General features: G+C 39.3%; 1 protein-coding gene and 1 pseudogene across 5 annotated transcripts in view; both read left to right on the top strand.

The window, feature by feature from the left end:
* NKAIN3 (sodium/potassium transporting ATPase interacting 3) overlaps nt 1-23,903 on the top strand; it is an 802,780-nt gene that overhangs the window by 693,378 nt on the left and 85,499 nt on the right. The gene's annotated exons all lie outside the window — the stretch shown is intronic.
* On the top strand, nt 9,529-10,133 carry LOC129042889 (uncharacterized protein C11orf98-like; annotated as a pseudogene). The gene has a single exon (XR_008504229.1). The product of XR_008504229.1 is annotated as an uncharacterized protein C11orf98-like (transcript).

A 23,903-nucleotide genomic window follows, 5' to 3' on the forward strand; every position in this document is an offset into this window, starting at 1 on the left:
TTTAGACAATATTATTTCATAGTCAGATCCTAACATAGGTTAACATTTCAAATGACATCTGCAAAATCTCTTTCTAAATCTGCTTCCATCATAGTGTTAAATACTTCACATTAGCACCATGTGGAGAAAAAGGCAGACATTTTTAAAATTGTCATCTTATTAACTGATGTGAGAAAATGTTTCTCAATCTAATGAAGTATGAATTAGTTGTATCCTTATATTTTCCAGGCTGTGATTATTAGTACCCTAATGAAATGCTCAAATCACATGTTTGAAAATACAGATACAAACATACTTCTGAAGAAAATAAATAAAATCAGGCTTGTTACTCTGGTTCAATAATAAATTCAAATATGAAGAACAGGAACTCTTAAATATAAAGATTAGAAAGAAAGGTACTCTCATGTCAAAATCTCAGTTGTTTTATTTGGTAAAAAAAAAATAGTTGTTTAATTTGGTAACAAATTATTTAAGTCACTGTTTATTCACACAGTCTTCTATTAGCTTCTCACAAACAAATAGAAGAAGGTGATACTCCTTCTTCTGGGAATCTGTCATTAATTTGGAAAGGTCAGACACACCAGCATAAAAGAGTTAAGAAATGGCAATGAGATTTGTTGGTGGTGATAACTACTTCTGTGGGTCAATTTCCTGACCTAAAAAATAAAGGAATGGGGAGGGATCCTTTAACTCAGTAGGCTTTATTCCATCCCAAAAGTGTGTATCAGTATAAAAAGGTGGTTTAATAAGAGTAAAATAAATTGTTTCCTCTTGTGAGGAATAATTTTTTCACATAGCTATCAAGAGTGGACAGCTCTGTACCAAGAAGTGCAGCATGGTTCTAAATGTCACTGAATCAACTTCTCCAGATAAATGCAGAGACCTACAAATTTGTGCATAGAAGGTTGGACTCAGGGCAACTTGCTCACCTCACCTCCCATCCATGCTTTTCCCTCTGGGTCAAGGCTCTTCCATGTCCATACGTTAAGGGGAAACACTCAAATGGCTCAGTGGCCTGCAAATAGGGTGTGAGGACTCCAAAAAATGTGATTGCTGTGTTTCAAGGAGTAGCAGCCACTCAGTTTGAGTGGACTGCTGATATACAGAATTTAGGTCAAATTTTTCCTCTAATTTTTTAAGAGAAATGAAAAACTTGAATTTTTATGTGAAATCTTCCAAAATGACCTTCTAAAATAATATTTCCTTTTTGACGACCATCATAACATTTTAAGCAAACAACATATGAACCAAATGAAATATATCTATAAGCTATGGGCTATGGGCTGGACATAGACTAAGGACACCAGTGTGTTACATTTGTTCCAGTGATTCAGTGTGAACTGGAGAAGTGAGGGGAAGCCTGTGATGTTGACTGCAGGGTTTGAGCTACTCCTTGAATGTGTGTGTGTGTGTGTGTGCGTGCACACATATGCACATAACTAACTGTGTACACACAAGGATATATATAACTGGGAAGGTAAAAATGGAGGCCAGTATCCAGACCCTGGAAATATCCATGAGCAAATGGCTGGAATGATAGGAAAGTATGGAAAGTTTGGGCATCACAGTAGAATGTTTTGCTGGCTAGAGGAGACAGAAGATTGAGTTTGTTGCAAAACAGAGCCTTGAAAGGCAGGTGAAGATGTTTGTGGTAGCAGAAAATTCTTAAACAATCTTAATTAATTACATGTTGATCATATGTAAAGATGTGTGTCTCCCAGGATACCTGACATAAAATAATACTATCAATGAAAACCCAAGACTCCATATAACAGATTAAATGAATTGTATCAAGACCCAACAAACAATGACACTTTCAAAACATATTTCTTCCTCCTCACTTATTATCAATCATAAATATGAATTTCAAATCTTAGTTGATTTCAGTGGAAAAAATGCTGGAGTTTTGATTATTTGTATAGTGATCCTGATGTAAATTTCTCCAGCAGGCAAGACAGAAAATTAGAGTTGAGCTGAATGTCAATTATACATGCTAATTTCTATTCAAGTACAAATATCTAATGAAACTCATATAATGAAGCTGGGTGCATTTTCACCTTTAGTGAAAAGAAAATATCACTGAAAGGATTTGAAACTAGGAACTGAAAATTCAAAATCATCTTTTTCTTGAACACTCGAGGAACTCAAGATTTTCACATTACTTTTGGTTTCACTTGTTGAGTCTTTTGTTTGTGTTTTGTTGTTATTGTTTATTATTATTATTTGTGTTTGTTTGTTGATATTATCTTCTTGGAATGAAAATTCCAAACTAGACAGAAGGAAATGCTACAAAATTTAAATTTTCCTCCCAGTCTTTAAACCAGGGCATAGTTCCCCTCTCCAGAGGCAGCAGCTGCTATCAGTTCTTTGGATAAACTTCCAGAAATATTACATACATATACGTATCACTTAGACACTGAATTAAGCACATAAAAGAGCCCAAATTGAAGTCACTTAGAAGGTATAGGTTTGTTTTTCTCTCATGTCAAAGAGGTCTGGAGGCAGGCACACCAAGCTGGTAAATATCAGAGACTCAGGCACTTTTAATCTTTCTTTGTCATTATTCTCAGGATGTAGTTTTTATCCTTAAAGTCACCTCATGAGCACAACATAATTGCTAGAGTGAAATCTATCACATCAATATTCCAGGCAAGAAGAAGGAAGAACAAAAGGATATCACTCCCAGCAGTCAGCTCCCTTTAAAGAGCTTTCTTGAAAATCCCACATCACATCTAATTGTTTAGCCTTTTAGGCTTAAGCCTAAAGTAGGTTTTAAGGTTTTAAGTAGGTTTTAAGCAGGATAATTTGCAAGTCCCAAATATAGGGGTTCTGTTGGTAAAGAATAAAGGAAGAAGGGATATTGAATAGGCAACTAGCAACCCACAATATAGAAGCCTACACATATATATATTCTCTTCCTTCACATTTTTTAAACAAATGGTAGCTTACTAACACAGTCACATTGCTTTTAACTCTATCTTCCACATTCATTAGATTTCAGTGGTACCAAAACCAAAGGCCGAAGGCCGGGGCTGATTCCTCTAAAAGATAGGCTCTGCCCTCCTTCAACTGCTCATAATAACAATTGCTTCCTGCACTCCTTGCTATGCAAAGAGGAGCAGTCACAAACCAGCAACATCACTGTTACCTAAAAGCTTCCAGAGTCTACTAGAAATGCAGAATCTCAGCTCTTCTTCAAATCTACTGAATCAGAATTTGTAGTTTAACAAGATCTCAGGTAGTGTGGGTGAGGATTTCAGTTTGAGAAGCAGTATGCACATTTAGCCCTTCTAAGGTTCCAGATTAGTGACAGCAAAGCGTGAGAGTCTGTTAGAAGCCTTCTCCCAACTAGCTTTTGGGGTCTGGAAGTAATTCCATATCCTAGGCGGGGTATCTGTGAGAACCCTAGAGTAAACCAGCATGAGTTTGAGCATCAAGCTGTAAACTTACTAATCTATTTCTGATTGTGCCAGTAGTCAGAAGTTCCGGTCCTTCTTCCCTAATGTCGTGGGCTGGGTCCTTCCTCCTATCCCCACTCCCTCTCTGCAAAACTTAAAGGAAAGTAGCATTCAACTCCAGCTAACTCCCTGGTTTTATCTTCCCTCTTCTTACGGAGCTGTCCTTGCTTCCAGTTTCCTTGACTCTTCTCAAATGAGCCTCACTTGTTTCTAATCATTAAAACCAACAACTCTGAGAATTTATCACCATCCTGAAGCCTAGATCCTGGCTGGTTTTTTTTCTTTTTTTGCTTTATTGAGTCAGGACAACGTTGATGTCTCAGTCAATTTGAGCTGCTACAACACAGCACCATAGACTGAGTGGCTTAAACAATAGAAATGTGTTTGTCGCAGTTCTGGAGGACAGGAAGTCCAAGATCAGGGTGCCAGCATGGTCAGGTTCTGGTGAGGGCCCTCGTCTTGGTTACAGACGGATGCATTCTGTCTGAGGCCTCACATGGTAGGGAAGAGAGACAAAAAGAGACAAGGCTCTCTCCTGTCTCTTCTTATTGGGGCACTAATCTCATCATGGGGGCTCCACCCTCATGACCTAATTACCTCCCAAAAGCCTCACCTCCTAATACCAGCATGTTAAGGATTAGAGTTTCAACATGTACATTCTGAGGGGACACAAGCATTCAGTTCATAAAACTTGGCTATTAGAGGTAGCTAGGCTAAGGGCTGAGTTTGACACCCTCTGAAAGTCTCTTTTAGAGTCAGTCCTGCCTCCCAGATCTCAGGCAGATTTTTTCCACCCTAAGTTTATACCAAGCCTCAAGCATCCCTGATGGTTCTCTTTTACCCAAGGGTAAAATCAGCCTAATGCCCAAAAGACCATGTTGCTAATGTCAAGGCGTAACTTGTTGCTTTGTCCCACCATTTTTTTAAGTCCACTGTTAGCACAGCAAGAACTGCTTCTAGGTGCTGGGGCCAGGCTGAAATGCAGAGGTCGGTTAAGTGGCTCTAGCTGGGATGGAGATAGGCAAGCTTAGCAGAACCTAATTATTGCAGTCTAGTTGGGTCCTAATGTCAACACTATGTGAATTTGGATGGATAAAAAGGCCATTAGATTTGACAAAATGTAGGCTGTTAACCTTTAAGAGAGCAATCTCAGCAGAAAAGTAGGGCAGGAAGGCAGATTGCAATGAATTAAGCAAGGAATGAAAAACAGAGGAGAAGAGGCAGCTGATAACATTCATTTCAGACATCTGTGGGTAGAAGAAAGCAGCTATAAGATGTAACAGAATCAAATGATATTTTTGTAAGATAAGGGATAACTACACATTTTTGAAGGCAGAAGGAAAAGAGTCTGTGCAAAGGGCATATTGGAGACAAACTCAATAGAGCAACAGAAAAATCTTTGAGAGTAAAGATAACGAAGGAACACTGCAGAGGGGTTGTCTAAAGAGGAGGAACTTCTCAGATATAGTAAGAAAGAATGAAGGAATAAATGTAGGCACAAAATACAATCAGGTGTGTCTGCACATTGGTTCACCTAAATAGTCTTACACTCAACAAAGTAATAGAACAGGCAATGTTTTGTATTACATTTAGGACTTTCATAGAATCAAAGATCTGTATTGTTAAGAAAAGCTTATGGAAACAAATCTGTTGGTGTATTTTTTTTTCATTTAAAGAGATGGGAAACCATGAATGAATAAAATAAACTGATTTACCAAGATGGGTTTAAAGTAATCTAGTGGCCTTCAGGACTTGACACTGTCTAAAGAGTCCCACTGGGGACATAGACACTGTAAGAGTAAGCCCTAGTGAGTTAACCTCACTTCACTTTTGGACATAGTTACTAGGCTATTCTGGGATTCAAGTGTGCTATGATCTAAGGTGCTATGGTTTGTTTTGTCCCTGCCAAAACTCATGTTGAAATTTGTTCCTCAATATGGCAATACTGGAAGGTGAGTCCTAGAGGAAGCAATCCTCCTTCCTCAGCCTCCTGAGTAGCTGGGATTATAGGTACAAACCACTGTACCCAGCAATAACTTGCATTTTTAAACACCTGAAACAGAAGCAGATGTGCCATTTATTTTCACTCATGGCTACAAAAAATCTATTTTCTATTTTAGGATTTCTGTGGAATATGGTATGTCTGCAAGGATTTTTTTTTTAAAGAAACTGTAACTTAGATCTTTAAAACACCTAGAAATGTCACTGGTTTTTAAACTACTTTCTTTCAGCCCAAATATCCTTTTTGAATAATAACATTCCAACCTCCGAAATTCCTTCCAGAATACCTTTCTGGAATTTGGTTAAATATGAACATGCTTCACTCTATGGATGTTGGCAGTTGGGCTTGAGATGTCTTCCCCAAAGGAGCTGGCTCTGGGACAAACAAGGCTGCTAAGAGCCAACTCTGTCACCATGGAAACACAGCTGCTCCTGTGAGCACCCACAGCCCAGCCTCAGTCACCAGCACTGGTAGCACATCCTACTTGAAATATTTACATCATAACAGCTTGAGTGTGGCTCGTACAACCCAGAGCTCATCCCTCTCTTCCAGAAATCACACAACTGGCTTTCATCAACGGCAGAGAAACAAGATTGCTCCCAGGGTAGTTTTTAATTTTTTTCTAAAAGGTAAATTCCAAAGATAATAAAGCAGAGAACTCCACAACATCCCTTCCCCACCCCAAAATGGAACAGGCCATTAAACTTATTATTTAAGTACTCTAAGTAACAAACATGTTAGAACCCCTAAAAGTCAACATAGGCACTCTAAGAGTAAGCCCTAATGAGTTAACCTCACTTCACTTTTGGACGTAGTTACTAGGCTATGCTGGGATTCAAGTGTGCTATGATCCAAGGTGTTACGGTTTGTTTTGTCCCCGCCAAAACTCATGTTGAAATTTGTTCCTCAATATGGCAATACTGGGAGGTGAGTCCTAGTGGAAGGTGTTTGAGTCAGTGGGGCAGATCCCTCATGAATAGACTAATGCTCTCCTTTGGGAGTAAGGGACTTCTCACTCTCATGGTAATGGATTAGTTTCTGAGAGAACAGGTTGTTAGAGTCTGGTTTCCTTGGTTTCATTCTCCCTCCATGTGATCGATTTGCACATGCCAGCTTCCCTCTGCTTTCTGACACAAGTTGATGCAGCCTGAGACCCCCACCAGATGCAGATGCCCAACTCTGAACATTCCAGCCATCAGAACTGTGAGCCAAATTAATATATCTTCTTTATAAACTACCTAGTCTCAGGTATTCTGTTATAGCAACACAAAACGAGCTAAGACACATGCACCTCAATGTGCAAATTCAAGTGCACCTGAATTTCATCAAAGCATTTAGCAATCAATTACACTCCAAAAATAATGAATCTCCTGGACCAAAACCAGATGCAAGTATTTGAAGGGAAATATCATGTTAATATAGTTCTGGGGCTGTTCCAAAGACATCTCAGAACTCTCAGTTTGGGCAATAAGAAAACGGGAATCAAAGGAAAAAAATCATTATATCAAAAAGACACAAGCATGCATTTTTTATCACAGCATAATTCACAATTGCAAAGACAGGAAACCAATCTAAGTGTCCATCAACTGAAGAGTGGATAAAGAAAATTAGGTATATTTGCACCAGGGAATACTACCCAGCCATAAAAAAGAATGAAATAATGTCTTCTGCAGCAACTTAGATGGAACTTGAGACCATTATTCAAAGTAATTCAGGAGTGAAAAACCAAATATCATGTGTTCTCACTTATAAGTGGGAACTAAGCTATGGGTACACAAAGGGATACAGAATGGTATAGTGGATACTGGAGACTCAGAAGGGAGGAGGGTGGAAAGAGGATAAGGGGATTTTTTAAAAACTACATATTGTCTCAAACTGTGAAGCTACTACAAGAAAACATTAGGAAAACTCCCTAGGACATCAGTCTGGGCAAAAATTTCTTGAGTAATACCCCACAAGCACAGGCAACCAAAGCAAAAATGGACAAATGGGATCACATAAAGTTAAAAACCTTCTCCATAGCAAATGAAACACTCAACAAGGTGAAGAGATGATGTACAGAATGGGAGAAAACATTTGCAAACTACCCCTCTGTCAAGGGATTACTAACTAGAATATATAAGGAGCTCAAGCAACTCTATAGGAAAAACTCCAATAATCCAGTTAGAAAATGGGCAAAAGATCTGAATAGACATTTCTTAAAAGAAAACATACAAATGGAAAACAGACATATGAAAAAGTGCTCAACATCATTGATCATCAGAGAAATGCAAATCAAAACTGCAATGGAATATCATCTCAACCCAGTTAAAATGGCTTATATCCAAAAGAATAGTAATAACAAATGCTGGCAAGGATTTGGAGAAAAGGGAACCCTTCTATACTGTTGGTGGGAACGTAAATTAGTACAGCAACTATGGAGAACAGTTTGGAGGTTCCTCAAAAAACTGAAAGGAGAGCTTCCATACAATCCAGCAATCGCACTGCTGGGTAAATATCCAAAAGAAAGGAAATTGGTATATCATAGAGATATCTGCACTCCCATGTTTGTTTCAGCACTGTTTACAATAGGCAAAATTTGGAAGCAACATAAATGTCCACCAACAGATGAATGGATAAAGAAAATGTGGTACATATACACAATGGAGTACTGTTCAGCCATAAAAAAAGAATGAGATCCTGAGATCTTGTCATTTGCAACAACATGGATGGAACTGAAGGATATTATGCTAAATGAAATAAGCCAGGCACAGAAAGACAAACATCATATGTTCTCACCTATATGTGGGATCTAAAAATCAAACTCATGGAGATAGACAGTAGAAGGACGGTTACCAGAGGCTGGGAAGGGTAGCGGGAGGGGTTGGGGAGCTGGGGATGGTTAATAGGTATAAAAAAAGAAGTTAGAAAGAATGAATAAGAGCTAGTATTTGATAGCATAACAGGGTGACTATAGTCTATAATAACTTAATTGTACATTTTAAATAATTAAAACAGTATAATTTGGATTGTTTGTAACACAAACGATAAAATGCTTGAAGGGATGGATACCCCATTTTACATGATGGGATTATTATGCATTCCATGCCTGTATCAAAACGTTTCATGTACCCCACAAATACATACACCTTCAATATACCCACAAAGAAATATAAAATAATTTTTTAAATTACATATTGGGTACAATGTACACTACTCAGGTGACAGGTACACTAAAATTTCAGACTTCACTATTATGCGATTCATCCATGTAACCAAAACCACTTATCCCCCTAAAGCTACTGAAATTAAAAAAAAAAAAAGCAATAAAGAAAATGGGTACCATTCATGAAAAAAGTTCTCATTTCTATTGATTTCAACATATTATCATGAAAAAGTGATGATTGCTGCTCATTGAATTGAAAAAGTTACAATAAGGACAAAGGTAAAGTCTAAGAACTCGAAATTATTAGACACAAGCATCCCGGAGCTATGCTGTGCTTTTGACTCAAATTTTGTAATTCTTGTGCTGGAGAAAAATGCTTTTAAAAGCTTAAGCCACTATTTAAAAAGTACATAGCATATAATGAGCAATGTGTGGAGGTGAATAGCACTTAATTCTAAGAAAGGATTACTCTGAAGAATTACACCATCATCCTGGGGATTACAGTATAAAAGATCTTGCCACTACTTTGCTAAGTAAATGCAGCTTTGGATTGTGAAAGGAGAACTGCATATTGATCAGCAGTAAGCAGAGAGATTAACATCATGGGCTCCAAAGCCAGAGCATCCCTACCTAAGTGGTTTAGGCACAAGTTAATTAACCTCTGTGCCTCAATTTTCTCATACATAGAATAAAATCAACAATACAACTTAGCACTTGGAGATAGAAGGACTTAGTGAATTAATGGACATACAGTGTTCAAAATAGTATCCAACTAAACCCTGTGCTAAGCACTAGATATCCATTATCTTGATAATCTTCACAATAATTGGTGAAGTAGTACGATTATATCTATTTGACAGATTACAAACTGAGGCTCAGTGAGGTTAAATACCTTACCCAAGAACTGGCGTGAAATCGCGACTATGGGAGCTCCCGGGGGAAAGATCAACCGGCCCTGAACGGAGCTGAAGAAGAAGCTGTTCAAACGCCGGCGGGTGTTGAATCGGGAGCGGCGTCTGAGGCACCGGGTGGTCGGGGCTGTGATAGACCAAAGGCTGATCATGCGGCACCACCTCAAGAAGCGGGCGTCCAGTGCACGTGCCAACATTACTCTGCCAGGGAAGAAGTGCAGAAAACTCCTCCAGCAGATCCGGCTTGCCCAGAAAGAGAAGGCAGCCATGGAAGTGGAAGCCCCTTCAAAGCCAGCCAGGACTAGTGAACCACAGCTCAAAAGGCAAAAGAAGACAAAAGCCCCCCAGGATGTAGAAATGAAGGACCTTGAAGATGAGAGCTAAACCTCTTCCACTAGAAGATTCTCAACTGGAGCCAGCCTTCAGACTCAGTGGTTGTTCCAGAGGACTTTGACAAAAGCAATGCCCCTTTTCACTCTCCGGATTTCCTCCTACCTAATTGCCTACTGACCTCCCCTAGAGGGATGTCTTTGGGAGGGAAGAAGGTACAGAAGAAAGATTGGAGAAGGGCCTCTCTAGCAGTCAACTCCATTTGTAATAAAGCCCTAGCACTCTGAAAAAAAAAAAAAAAAATACCTTACCCAAGGCTCACTCTAATAGTAGTGGCAAAGGTAAAAGTTAAACTGAGATCTCTCTGACCACAAAGATGGACTCTTGACCACCAGAACCATCAACTGTGAGGTGAGTGTTGGATCCCAGGAACAAGGCTGAAACCCATCCTGAGACCTGGGTATATCAGAGCAACGCTGTTGGCAAGAGTGGCCCCATGTTGATCCCCCAAGTGTCAGATGGAACCCCTTGAATCCCTGACACCCAAGAACAGTAATGGTCCTGAGAATAGAGGTGAATTATTTCCAGCAGTCAGGAGAGAAGAGACACAAAATCTCAGATCCCAGGAGGATGTAGGAGCACAATACAGGAAAAGTGGTGATACTCAGTGTCCATTTTGCCAAGACCATAGGGGAGGCCCAGTAGTCAATGACATGAGATCCTCTCCCACCCTTGATCCTGGAGTGGATGGTCTGTGATCTGTTGCAGCAATGACAGAGGATGAGCAGGTCCTACGCTACACAATGGGCTTCACTCAAAGGTCTATCAGTTACAAAAGATGGTACTGAACTGGGAGCAGTGGTGTGGGCCTCCAATATGAACTACTTCCCACTTGGGGAGCTGAGGCAGGAGGGTCGCTTGAGTCCAGGAGTTCAAGGTTAGCCTGGAAAACACAGCAAGACACTCTATCTTAAGAAAAAAGAAGAGAGAGAGAGAAAGCTGATACTGTGGCCAGTTTCTCACACATAACACCCTGGGGCCTTCTCAGAGCTGGGCCTACAGCATCATCAGTCTAATTTTGACTCTTGTGCAAGGCAGTGGAATTAGGTGTCATGGACTCCATCTGCTGATTCAGCCGTATAGGTCACAGCATCTGCCACATTTCACTAGGTAGGACTTTTACATATGTCCCACAAGTTAGGAAGGCCATGAAACACAATTCAATTACAGAAAAGCAGGTTTCCCTACTACGAAACATCTCTTCTCAACTTCCACAGACACGTATGGATAGAGGAATGCCTGTCTTTCTCTTAGATTCTCCTGAGAACTATAAACTCCATATTTCTACATGTGGCTTTATCTGCATCGAGGGGCTGAACAGTCTACTGAGTTTACCATGACTCACTGGATGGCAGGAGCAGCACCTGCAACAGAAAGAGCTCCAGACATTGCCATTTGTAAAAACATACCCTCAATAGCTCCTTATTGGCTAAGTCAGCTGCTCAGTGAGAAGCAGACAGGCAGGGGGTGGACATGCCAGTCGGTATGCCCAGAGGGTGCTGCCTGACTGCCTAAGTGTGGGGATCAGAGCAAAGCTGCTCTGCCATCCACTGCCTCCCAGTGGCTGCTCTGGGGACCTCAGCTCTCAATGCATACAACCTGGAGATGAACACCTACTGCTGGGTTATGTGGTTCTGTGGAAATCTGTATTTGAGGATCCACTGGCACAAATATGCTTCCTGAAATACTGAGGGTGCCCCAAAATGGAAGGGGTACAAAAAGAGTCCAAATGCTCTAGTAAGCCAGAAACCAGATTCAAAATGAGTGGTAAGAACAAGGGTTTTAAGTAGCTAGAGGTTGAAGTCAATAGCTCAAGATGGGAATGTGGGACAGAGGTTGAATAAGCAAGTCTGAGGTCAGCCTGAATAGACACAGGCCAAGAGCTCCTGCCCAAGCCCACCTTTTACTCCAGTTTCTTGGATCTGACTGCATTTAAATGATCAGGCATGGAGGAGGCAGAGCTCAGTGTAACCTGGATAATTTATAAGTCCCCATAGCCACAAAGACATGTACACTCAACCCAACCCAAGACCTTACCTTTCACATTCTGACACGACAAAAACCACTCTCTATCCTCAAAATATACTCATAGTCGTGTGACACATTTATGAATTCTCTTTTAGTTTACATTTTGGATTATAAATGGGTAAAGATTAGATGGAACTTTTCCTTGATAGAAGTATTTTTCTTCAAATGACCTCATAACACTCAGATATAATGACCCTATCAAACTAGTCACATAATACCATTGAAGAATTGTTGAATTTGGCAAGGTACACTTAGAAAAGTCCTACATGAAATGATCTACTTAAATAGGCCCCTTTACGAAAAAATCTTAGGCAATGTTCTTATTCCTTAATGACTTGCTACCGGAAATGCATTATCTTAGAACAAGGTTCTTTGTGAGTCAGGGTAACATTGATGTCTTCCATGATATTGCTGAGCTGGTGTGTGCAGAGTGTCTGCATCACAGAAGTATGTCATTGAAAGTCTTATCTTTCTTGGTAGAGGCCAGCAAATCATTTGTTTTTCGTTTTGAAGCTGTCTCCACAAGTGCTTCCCATACACATAAGGGCAGTAAATCCCCAGAGCTTGAATAAATGTGATGCTGTTGCTGTTGTGCATTTTTATACTCATCGTGGAGAAAACAACTTATTTCCATATTCATTGATTCATTTGGAGTCCAGGGTGCCAGTGGGACTCTTAGGAGAGTGAATCAAATGTCTTCACATAATTTCAGGCTTCACTTGGCATAAGACACTTCCATAAAAGATGCAGCCCTAATTCTGGATTCCTGAAGGAACAGTAGGAGCAGCTTGATTGAAAACAAACAGATTAGGTATTACTGGGAGTCACACTCTCCCCGGAGTGATCCAAATAAATATCGGGACCGTCTCTCCTAAGACTTCTTCCCCTGAGGATCCTAAGAGCCTAGACTTCTGTTCTGCTGGGCACACAAGACAGCACAGATGGGCCTGGGTGACAGTTGCACCAAAAGGCCCTCTCGGGAGCCATAGAAAAAGAAATGTGGCCACAAAGCATGGGGAGATGAAACTGTCCACCTGCTGCCTCTTCTTCAGTCTCAGAGTTTCTTGATAAGCCCTCTAGAATAAGGAAGGATAAATATGCTGCCTGTATTAATCTGTTCTCACGCTGCTATGAAGAAATACCCAAGACTGGGTAATTTATAAAGGAAAGAGGTTTAACTGACTCACAGTTCATCATGATTGGGGCAGCCTCAGGAAACTTACAATCATGGCAGAAGGCACCTTTTCACAGGGTGGCAGGAGAGAGAATGAGTGCCAAGAGAAGGGGGAAGTCCCTGATAAAACCACCAGATCTCATGGGAACTCACTCACTATCATGAGAATGGCGTGGGGGAAACCACTCCCATGATTCAATTATCTCCACCTGGTCCCACCCTTGACACATGGGGATTATTACAATTCAAGGTGAGATTTGGGTGGGGAAACAGAGCCAAACCATATTGCTGTCCAATCCAAAACTGAGGGTGAACCCTTGGACAAAGCTGAGCCCTCAACCCCTTAGAAGATGGACTTGAAAGTTTCCCAAATTAGTAGCCACATGTTATGTATCTGGACATTCTATTGTTTATCATCCTGACTTAGGACAAGAGGGTATGCTCAATTCAGGCTTGCTATGATGGTTGGAACACTGCCTTCCTAATGAAAACCACTGTATCAGTTCAACAGAGTGACTGGAAAAGTCTTATCCTGTCATATTATTTCTCTCTCCCCAGTGAAGGAAGCAGTATGCATCCTGAAATATCCATAGCTATGTTTAATATCTTTCAAATGTTTGGTTTCATGTAAAATCAACCAAAGTTAATCCATAATGAAAAGACTCTACTATCCTTTTTCTTTCCACATGTTTATACTTCATCCATCTGCCAAAGATGGTATTATATAATCATTGGCTTGTTCTCATGTTTAGTGCATGATCCACACAATATCAAAGCAAGGCAGCAAAAATCTGGAGAACTTATTGAATCATGGCAATAACTCTGATGCACACAAGCAGAGCTGGAGTTTACAGTGTCTGAGCAACATGGTGATCCACAAGGGAACTTCAGAACTGCTACTATGCTGGAGTTCTGAAATTCATCCACTGTATTTCAGACATCCTGGTTTTCCTCCCTTACCTCACTTTGCAATGCAATTCTTCTCATTTATTCATTCAGAAGCATTTGATGAAACATTCTTCTTAGCAGGCAGTGCTAAGTGTTAGAAATGCAAAGTTGAATTGAGAAAAAGCTCTCATCCTGAAAGAGCTTCATAGTAGAGACGAACATGTAAATAAGTATAATCACCATGCGAAATGTGCCGTATTCAAGGAGTATGATGATGTGTCAAAGTAGAGGAAGAAGCAGATTCTGTCCCTGATGGAGCTGGGGCAGGACTCTCAGAGGACACGATATTTGCATCAGGTCTCTCGGAGAGTAGTTCCTGCCTTCCAGGACCTACTTAGAAGATAACGAATGGACACAATGCTGTGATACAAAGCAGTACCTTGAAGCTGCCATTACAGATATAAGAACAAAGTGCAGAGACTGTTCAGACTAGAGATGGATCAACTAAAGAAATCAAAGAAAGTGACATTTACAACTGGGCTTAAAGAATGAGAGAGTTTGTAAATGCAGAGATGTGAGAACAGGGTGAGCGGGTCATGGGCAAGCAAAGAATGGGGTGTACTCAGGGAGTTGGAGTACAGATGCATGGCAGAGGAGAGTGGAAGATAAGCCTTGGAGCCAGGCTGAGGCAGGATCATAAAGGGACTGGAAGTGGATAACAAGTGCATGTGCACTTGCACCAGTTAAATAATCTTAGTTATTGAGTGCCTACCTCAAATTGTGAATAAAGATTTAAGAAGGTGTTTACTGCCATCAAAATTCAAACATGCTGTAATTGCTATAAAACTCACCTTTAAGAAAATAAAGAAACCTCACTGATTTCATATTTTTCTCCAGCAACTATCCTTTTTCTCCTCCTCTTTCAGTAAAACTCCTTGAAAGAACTGTTAACATTCTATTTTCTCTTGAACCTGCTCTGATCAGATTTTTGCCCTTCTCTCCATGAAAATGACCATCATTAAGACCACTGATGTCTTCCACTGGTCCAGTCCAGTGTTCAATGCTCAGTCATTGTTCTTAACCTATCAGAGACCTTTAACACAGCCAATAGCCTCAATTTCTGTACCCCTCAGACTTCTCTGGTCAGTCCTTTTTGATCTCTTTTGCTGGTTTCTAGTCTTCTCTCCAATTGCTGAATGTTGTGATGCTCCAGAACTTCATCCATGGACCCCTTCTCTGACTTCACTCACTCCCTTAATGATCTAATTCAGTCACATGGCTTTAAATGCCATCTACAGATATTCTATTAACCTCTAGATGTGTCATTGCTCTTTACCTGAGAATTTCTCAGCATTGTGCTTTCATCAAGCAACCTTCGTGCATGAGGTAACTTCTTCCCCATCTCACCCCCACAGAAAGTAGGCTGGCTTCACCTTACTGTGAAAACAGCACAGAATTTCCTTCCAGTAACACAACCCACAGGTGTGCGAGCATCCATCAAGGCCCGAGAGGCATGATAAATGGAGAACAGAGATATGAAACTTGTGTTGCCCTCTGCACTGTGAGTAAAAGTCCTTTGTTTCTGACCCAGCACCCATGGAACAGTAATAGGCTAATTTGTTAATTTATAAGTAGGGTAAAATCCCTGCAAAGTTTCTGACATTAAGTAGCTATGCTTTCTCTTAGAAGTTACTTAATACCTTAACCAAAATATGTTACATATAGAAGCTTTCTATTCACAAATGTTCAACTTAATGACTTTCATTGGAATAAAGCTCTGCACAGAGCAGTGTGTCAGTCTGTCTGCCTCCCACAGGCAGCCTTGGTGAAGGATTTCATAGAGTCATTTTGAACTTGAGGAAAAAATAACTAACAAGCATTACTGTAGAACCTGTGTGATATGGTTTGGCTGTGTCCCCACCCAAATCTCATCTTGAATTGTAGCTCCAATAATTCCCACATGTCATGGGAGGGACCTGATGGGAGACAATTGAATCATGGGAGTGGGACTTTTCCATGCTGTTCTTGTGATAGTGAATAAGTTTCATGAGATCTGATGGTTTTATAAAGGGGAGTTTCCCTGCACACGATTTCTTGCATGCTGCCATGTAAGACATGATTTTGCTCATCATTTGCCTTCCGCCATTATTGTGAGGCCTCCCCAGCCATGTGCAACTGTGAGTCAATTAAACCTCTTTCCTTTATAAATTACCCAGTATTGGGTAGTATGTCTTTATTAGCAGTGTGAGAACAGACTAATAGAGTAAATTGGTACCAGGAGTGGGGTATTGCTGTAAAGATACCCAAAGATGTAGAATCAACTTTGAAACTAGGTAACAGGCAGAGAGTGGAACAGTTTGAAGGGCTCAGAAGACAGGAAGGTGTGAAAAAGTTTGGAACTCCCTAGAGACTTATTGAATAGCTTTGTTCAAAATGCTGATAGTGATATGGACAATGAAGTCCTGGTTGAGTAGTCTCAGATAGAGATGAGGAACTTGTTAGAAAGTAAAATAAAGGTGATTCTTGCTATGTTTAACAGGTGGCATTTTGCCCCTGCCCTAGAGATCTGTAGATCTTTGAATTTGAAAGAGATAATTTAGGGTATCAGACAGAAGAAATTACTAAGCAACAAAGCATTTAAGAGGTGATTTGGTGCTGTTAAGTATTAATATATTAATGTATTTATGTATTAATAAAGATATGGTTTGGAATTGGAATTTATGTTTAAAAGGGAAGCAGAGCATTAAAGTTCAGAAAATTTGCAGGCTGATGATGCAATTCAAAAGCAAAACCCATTTTCTGAGGAGAAATTCAAGCTGGCTGCAGAAATTTGTATAAGAAGCCAAATGTTAATTGCTGGGACAATGGGGAAAATATCTCCAAGGCATTTCAGAGGTCTTCATGGCAGCCCATCCCATAACAAGCTGGTAGGCCTAGGAGGAAAAAATGGTTTCATGGGCTGGGCCCAGGACCTTGCTGCTTTGTACAGTCTGGAGACTTGGTGCACTGCATCCCAGTCGTGGCTAAAAGAGGCCAATGTACAGCTCAGACTGTTGTTTCAGAGGGTGCAAGTCCCAAGCCTTGGCAGCTTACACATGGTATTCGGCCTGCAGAGGCACAGAAATTAAGAACTGAGGTTTGAGAACCTCCACCTAAATTTCAGAGGATGTATGGAAATACCTGGATGTCCAGGCAGAGGTGTGCTGCAGGAGCAGAGCCCTCATGGAGAACCTCTGCTGGTGCAGTGCAGAAGGGAAATGTGCGATGGGAAACCCCACACAGAGTCCCCACTGGGGCAATGCCTAGTGGAGCTGTGAGATGAGGGCCACTGTCCTTCAGACCCCAGAATGGTAGATCCACCGACAGCTTGCACCATGGACCTGGAAAAGCCACAGACACTCAATGCCAGTCTATGAAAGCAGCCAGGATGGGGGTGATACCCTGCAAAGCCACAGCTGTGGAGCTGCTCAAGACCATGGGAACCCACCCCTTGCATCAGTGTGACCTGGATGTGAGACAGGGAGTCAAAGGAGATCATTTTGGTGCTTACTGCCCTGCTGGATTTTGGACTTCCAAGGGGCCTGTAGCTCCTTTGTTTGGCCAATTTCTCCCATTTGGAACAGGTGTATTTACCCAATGCCTGTGCCCCCATTGTATCTTGGAAGTAATTAACGTGCTTTTGATTTTACAGGTTCATAGGTGGAAGGGACTTGCTTTGTCTCAGATGAGACTTTAGACTCTGCATTTTTGGGTTAATGCTGAAATGCATTAAGACTTTGGTGGACAGTTGGGAAGGCATGATTCATTTTGAAATGTGAGGACATGAGATTTGGTAGGGGCCAGGAGTGGAATGTTATGGTTTGGCTGTGTCCCCACCCAAATCTCATCTTGAATTATAGCTCCCATAATTCCCACATGTCATGGGAGGGACCCAGTTGGAGGCAGTTGAATCTTGGCTGTGGGTCTTTCCCATGCTGTTCTCATGATAGTGAATAAGTCTCACAATATCTGATGGTTTTATAAAGGGGAGTTCCCCTGCACACACTCTCTTGCCTCCCACCATGTAAGACATGACTTTTCCCCACCTTTGCCTTCTGCCATGATTGTGAGGCCTCCTCAGTCATGGAGCTGTGAGTCCATTAAACCTCTTTCCTTTATAAATTACCCAGTCTTAGGTATGTCTTTATTTACCTAGTAAATAGTAATTTAGGTATAAATTACCCAGTCTTAGGTATGCCTTTATTAGCAGCATGAGAACAGACTAATGTACCATATATTAAATAGAGAAACTTCTACCATTCCTTAAGGATTCTTTTAAGCTTTAAGGCTTAAGTGTGAATGTGGGGAAACTTAGGAGAGTGATTGGGGAGTTATGTTGTTCAAGGATTCTTCTGCCTTTCTTCAAGCCCAGCAATCCTCTCATTGAATGCCTCTCTTCTCTGAGTTCCCTGGATGACCTTTTTTAATCCCTCTATTTCACATAAAAGTGGTCACTAAAGACACATGATTTCAGGGATGACTCAATTTTTTAATTCATTCTTAATAAGATTCACAACTAGGAGGACACACAGCCAGTGGTTATCCTCCTAGTACCTACAGGTGTGAAAACTAATCTAGTCAATTCTTATACAAGGCCTGCAGGTCAAAACAAACCAATCCCACATACAAATCCTATTTGCAAAAACTAATCAATCTCTTAACAAAAAGTGGAGTTAGAATGTAGCTTTATGTCATTTGCATTAATTAAATATATCAAAGAAGATGGAATGTATGCTGTCAGAATTTACAATATAGAGAAGAAAGTCATTTTAAGTTATATAACTACAGAAATGGATACCTTTAGTGAGAGAAGACAAAAGTTGTCTTTAAAATGAATGACTCTTTTCAAAATTTTATTAAAAGCAGAGATAATCAGGATTGTTCTGCTGATGTTATTTACTTTGCGAGTATTTGTTATTGGCAAGAATGCATTTTCCATTTCTTGTAGACAAGCAGAAAGCCACAGAGACTATTTAAATTCAAATTCTGGGAAATCAAGAACTACACAACAGTCAGCCATCTACAAATTGCTGATGAACGTGATGTCTAGACAGTTTCTCATGAGGGTAACATTATTAATTAAGCAGCAGTTTGGTTAATCACAATAGCAAAAGTAATTTTTGGAGTAAATATTTCATGAGTGTGCCCATCAATAAGGCAAAAGTAAAAGGAAATGTTTTAATTAATTCATTCATAATAATATTGAGATGATGGTTGGCAAATTCTGTTTGAGGACTTGAAGAATGATTTAATATTTCTAGTATGGCATGTCATTGTCTTATTGTTTTCAGCTAATGGTACTGTCTATCTCAATTGCCTGGCCAAAAATTCTTTCATGTCATCTATCAAGACAATATTAAGGTCCATTAGTGAATAGTTAGATCTGACAAATTTCTTCTTGCTATACATTGTTCTGTTCTTTTAAAACTGTGCATTCCCACATTTATCAGTAAGAAAATATTCACTGGATAGGGAGACATTACATGCTTCCATGTTAAGAAACTAACCTTACTTTCTATCCATCAAAAGACTTGTTATTTGGAAAAAGAAAAATAAATAAATTGACCAGTTCTCTTTAGCACATAGACAATGAACCTTTTCAGAAAGTGCAGTTAAACCAATATTTTTATAATAATCCATGGTCTTAAAATTATAAGAAAGAAATATAAGTTACATAGAACTTAAGTAAACACATATTTCTGAAAAAATTATCCAAAGAGCTTACTCTCTTTTGCCTTCATAAAAGTTCATCTATAACCATTTTCTCATACATAGCTTTCTTCATGTCTCATCCTACTCCCAAATCTCTCTTTGAATTTTAACTGTACTTACTTGAAAGATAAAATCAAGACTACAAAGCTTGCATTTATTTTTCAATGTTAGTCATCTGGTCAACATCTTCATTTTTAGCCTAGAAGAAAGTGTGCATTAAAATCACAGAAAAATTTCCTGCAACAAGTGCAATTTTATTTTATATTATACAGATTTCTTAGAGGGTACTTAGATTTTTATCCTTAAATGTATGAATATGTATAACAAAATAATATATGGTTCAACTACTAACAGTTAATACTTTCCAGTCCTCTTACAACAGTGGAAAGATAATCTAGTAGAGGGTGGTATACACTTAGTTTCAGGTCAAGATTCTTCCATCGAGACAGGATTTTTTTTTCAAGGGAAATTGGTCTCATGTTGGATTTCCAGGCTCAACTCCATCAAATTAACTCTACATATTGATATGTGAAAACAATGTATCAGCATGACTGAGTTTGTTCTCAAGAGATGTTCTCGTCAATCCTCAGGCCTTTTTTCCAGTAAATGCCAATGGATGAACCAGTAAATGCTGATGGACCAACCAATAAATGCTGATGGACTCCAGCATGACAAATTGAATGAGCCAATATTAGAAAACACCAAAATACATATTTCCTGTCAAAGAGGTTAACAATATGCTAACATATACTTGAGGAATCATTCTCATATTGAAAAACATCAAAAAAGACAAAATAATAATTCGCTTTAAGTCAATATAAAGGTGTGGGTAGAAGCATTATATTTTTTCCAAAAAAAGAGGGAGGCAATGTATTAGAACATTAGAAAATAATATTCGTTGTGGCATTGAGCTATCATGAAGACTTTAGCTTTACACTGGAAAAGTCCCATAGTACTCAATCAAAACATTTTGATGATCTTTGCTTACCTCTCACCTAAATGGATGAAAAAATAATGATCTGTGGGATTTAACTTACCTGAGTTTGTTGTGGAGGAATAATCATTGGAATACAAAAGCTATCAAGCAACTATGGGCTTATGATCCAATAAGCAACTTCCAAGATAGAATTCGCAATGCATCATCTAAATTTCTGTCTATAGGCAAAACAACAGAACTCCTCGTTCAGAAATTTTCCATTGCAGCCTGATTCCTTCATTCTGTTACTATCCTTCTCCTTCCTTGCAGTGCCACTGAATGAAAATCCAGAGTGTAGATCATTTTAGTCACAGTTTATAGGAAAAGACTTGATCTGCCTGGCTGCTGCTTGGTCTAGCTCTTTAGGTTTCAAAAGAAATCTGGTTTATCAATGTTTATGACACTAGAATTCATGTCTCCCAAACTTACTGAACTATTTTTCAAGCTAAAGGATCATATTTAAAGTAAGTTCTCCAAAGTAATGAATTCAAAGAGGTGTACAAAGTAACAACAGAAAATGCATGTATCAAAAGGGGTACACAGGATAATCCGTGGAAGCATGGGAAGTTGCAGCTTCCTTTTCTATTTATTTTTTATCTAAAAACCTAAGGAACATTAGCTTGTAACAATATCTGACTTATAGTTTAACACTGGTAGCCTCACTAGGCCTACATGCCAGAAGGTCATATGTCACTTAACTACAGGGATACATTCTGAGAAATGCGGCCTTAGGCGATTTCATCATTGTGCGAACATCATAGAGTTTACTTACACAGACCTAGGTGGTGTAGCTGACTACACACCTAGGCTACAAACCTCTATAGCACTGTTACTGTACTGAATACTATAGGCAATTGTAACACAATGGTAAGTATTTATGTATCTAAATATATCTAAATATAGAAGAAGTATATTTTATATATACTATATATAATATAGTATATATATTTAGATATAATAAATATATCTAAATATAGAACATAGAAGAAGTACAGTAAAAATATGGTATAACACGTAAAAGTTGATAAGCCTGTATATTGATAAGCACTTAACATAAATGGAGCTTGCAGGACTGGAAGTTGCTCTCGGTGAGTAAGTGAGGGAGCGATGGGTGAATGTGAAGGCCTTAGGACATTATTCCACACTGCTGTAGACTATAAACACTGTACACTTAGGCTATACTACATTTAATTTTTTAATTTACTTTCTTCAATAATAAGTTCGTTTTAGTTTACTGTAACATTTTTACTTTATAAACTTTTTAAAGAATCTTTTGACTCTTAAAATATCACTTAACTTGTAACACAAACACATCGACCTTGTGCAGCTCTACAAAAATATTTTTTCTTTACATCCTTATTTATAAGACCTTTTATATTAATTTTTTTTAACTTTTTAAACTTCTTTGTTAAAAACTAAGATCCAGCTGGATGCGGTGACTCACGCCTCTAATCCTAGCACTTTGGGAGGCCAAGGAGGGCGGATCACCTGAGGTCAGGAGTTCGAGATCAGCCTGACCAACATGAAGAAACCCCGTCTCTACTAAAAATACACAATTAGCCAGGCATGGTGGTGCATGCCTATAATCCCAGCGACTCAGGAGGCTGAGGCAGGAGAATCCCCTGAACCCAGGAGGCGGAGGTTCTGGTGAGCTGAGATTGTGCCATTGCACTCCAGCCTGGGCAACAAGAGCAAAACTCTTTCTCAAAAAAAAAGAGAAAGAAAGAAAAGAAAAGAAAAAACTGAGATCCAAACACACACATTAGCCTCGGCCTAATCATCAATGTCACTGGGGTCAGTATCATCAATATCACTGTCTTCTCCCTCTACATCCTCTTTCATGGGAAGGTGTTTCAGCGGCAATAACAGGCATGGAGCTGTCATCTCCTGTGATCTCCTATGATAACAATGCCTTCTGAAACACCTTCTGAAGGACCTGCCTGAGGCTCTTTTGCATTGAACATTTTTTTTTTTTTAGGTAGAAGGAGTACACTCTACAGTAAGAAGTATAGTATAAATACATAAACCAGTAGCATCATGGTTTACTATCAATATCAAGTATTATATGCTATATGTATTTGTGTTTGCTATACTTTTATATGATTGGCAGCACAGTAGGTTTGTTTACAACAGCATTAGCACAAATATGTGAGTGTTGCATGTGCTATGATGTCACAACAACTACAATGTCAATAGGAATTTTTCAGTCCTGTTATACTTTCATGAGACCACCATTATTTATGTGGTTCATCACTGACGGAAATGTTGTTATGCGATGCGTGACTATGCTAGCAGTAGCCTGTGGGGGAGCAAAACTCCATAGTATAATGCAGTTAGAAGTGACGATCATGTTGGGTGTACTGAGATGAATTACAATCTCTGTGCAGGGTTTAGTAGATTTACAGATTATATGATCCGTTTTTAAGAAAACTAATGTTCACAAAATTTCAAGTGGCAAAGACGTTATCTTGGAAGAATCCATGCATTGAAGATAAAACTAATTATGGACATGTATGAATTTTTTTAATAGCAGAGTTGACGTGTGTCCTCCTCTTAGTACAAGCTGCCTGTCAGATACAATGCAAAATAAAAACAACAATGACCTAATCAAAGTGAAAAGACAATACCCCTAGAATTTGAAATTGTAAAGAAAACTGTTTGAAATGTGCTATTTAAAATAATTATGATCTGCTTATACACTTTTGGTGGGAGTGTAAATTAGGTCAACCATTGTGAAAATCAGTGTGGCAATTCCTCAAAGAGCAAAAAGCAGAGCTACCATGCAACCCAGCAGTCCTGTTGCTGGGTGTATACCCAAAGGAATATAAATCACTCTATCATAAAGAGACATGCATGCCTATGTTTATTGCTGCACTATTCTCAATAATAAAAACATGGAATCAACCCAAATGCCCATCAATGATAGACTGGATAAAGAAATTGTGGTACATATACTCCATGGAATACTATGCAACCATAAAAAATAATGAAATCATATCGTTTGTGGGAAAATGGATGGAGCTGGAGGCTATTTTCCTTAGCAAACTAATGCAGGAACAGAAAACCCAAATATCACATGTTCTCACTTATAAATGAGAGCTAAATGATAAGAACTTATGAATGCAAAGAAGGAAACAATAGACACTGGGGCCTATTTGAGGGTGGAGGATGGGAGGAAGA

This window comes from Pongo pygmaeus, chromosome 7 (assembly GCF_028885625.2).
Source record: "Pongo pygmaeus isolate AG05252 chromosome 7, NHGRI_mPonPyg2-v2.0_pri, whole genome shotgun sequence".
Taxonomy (NCBI): Eukaryota; Metazoa; Chordata; class Mammalia; order Primates; family Hominidae; genus Pongo; species Pongo pygmaeus.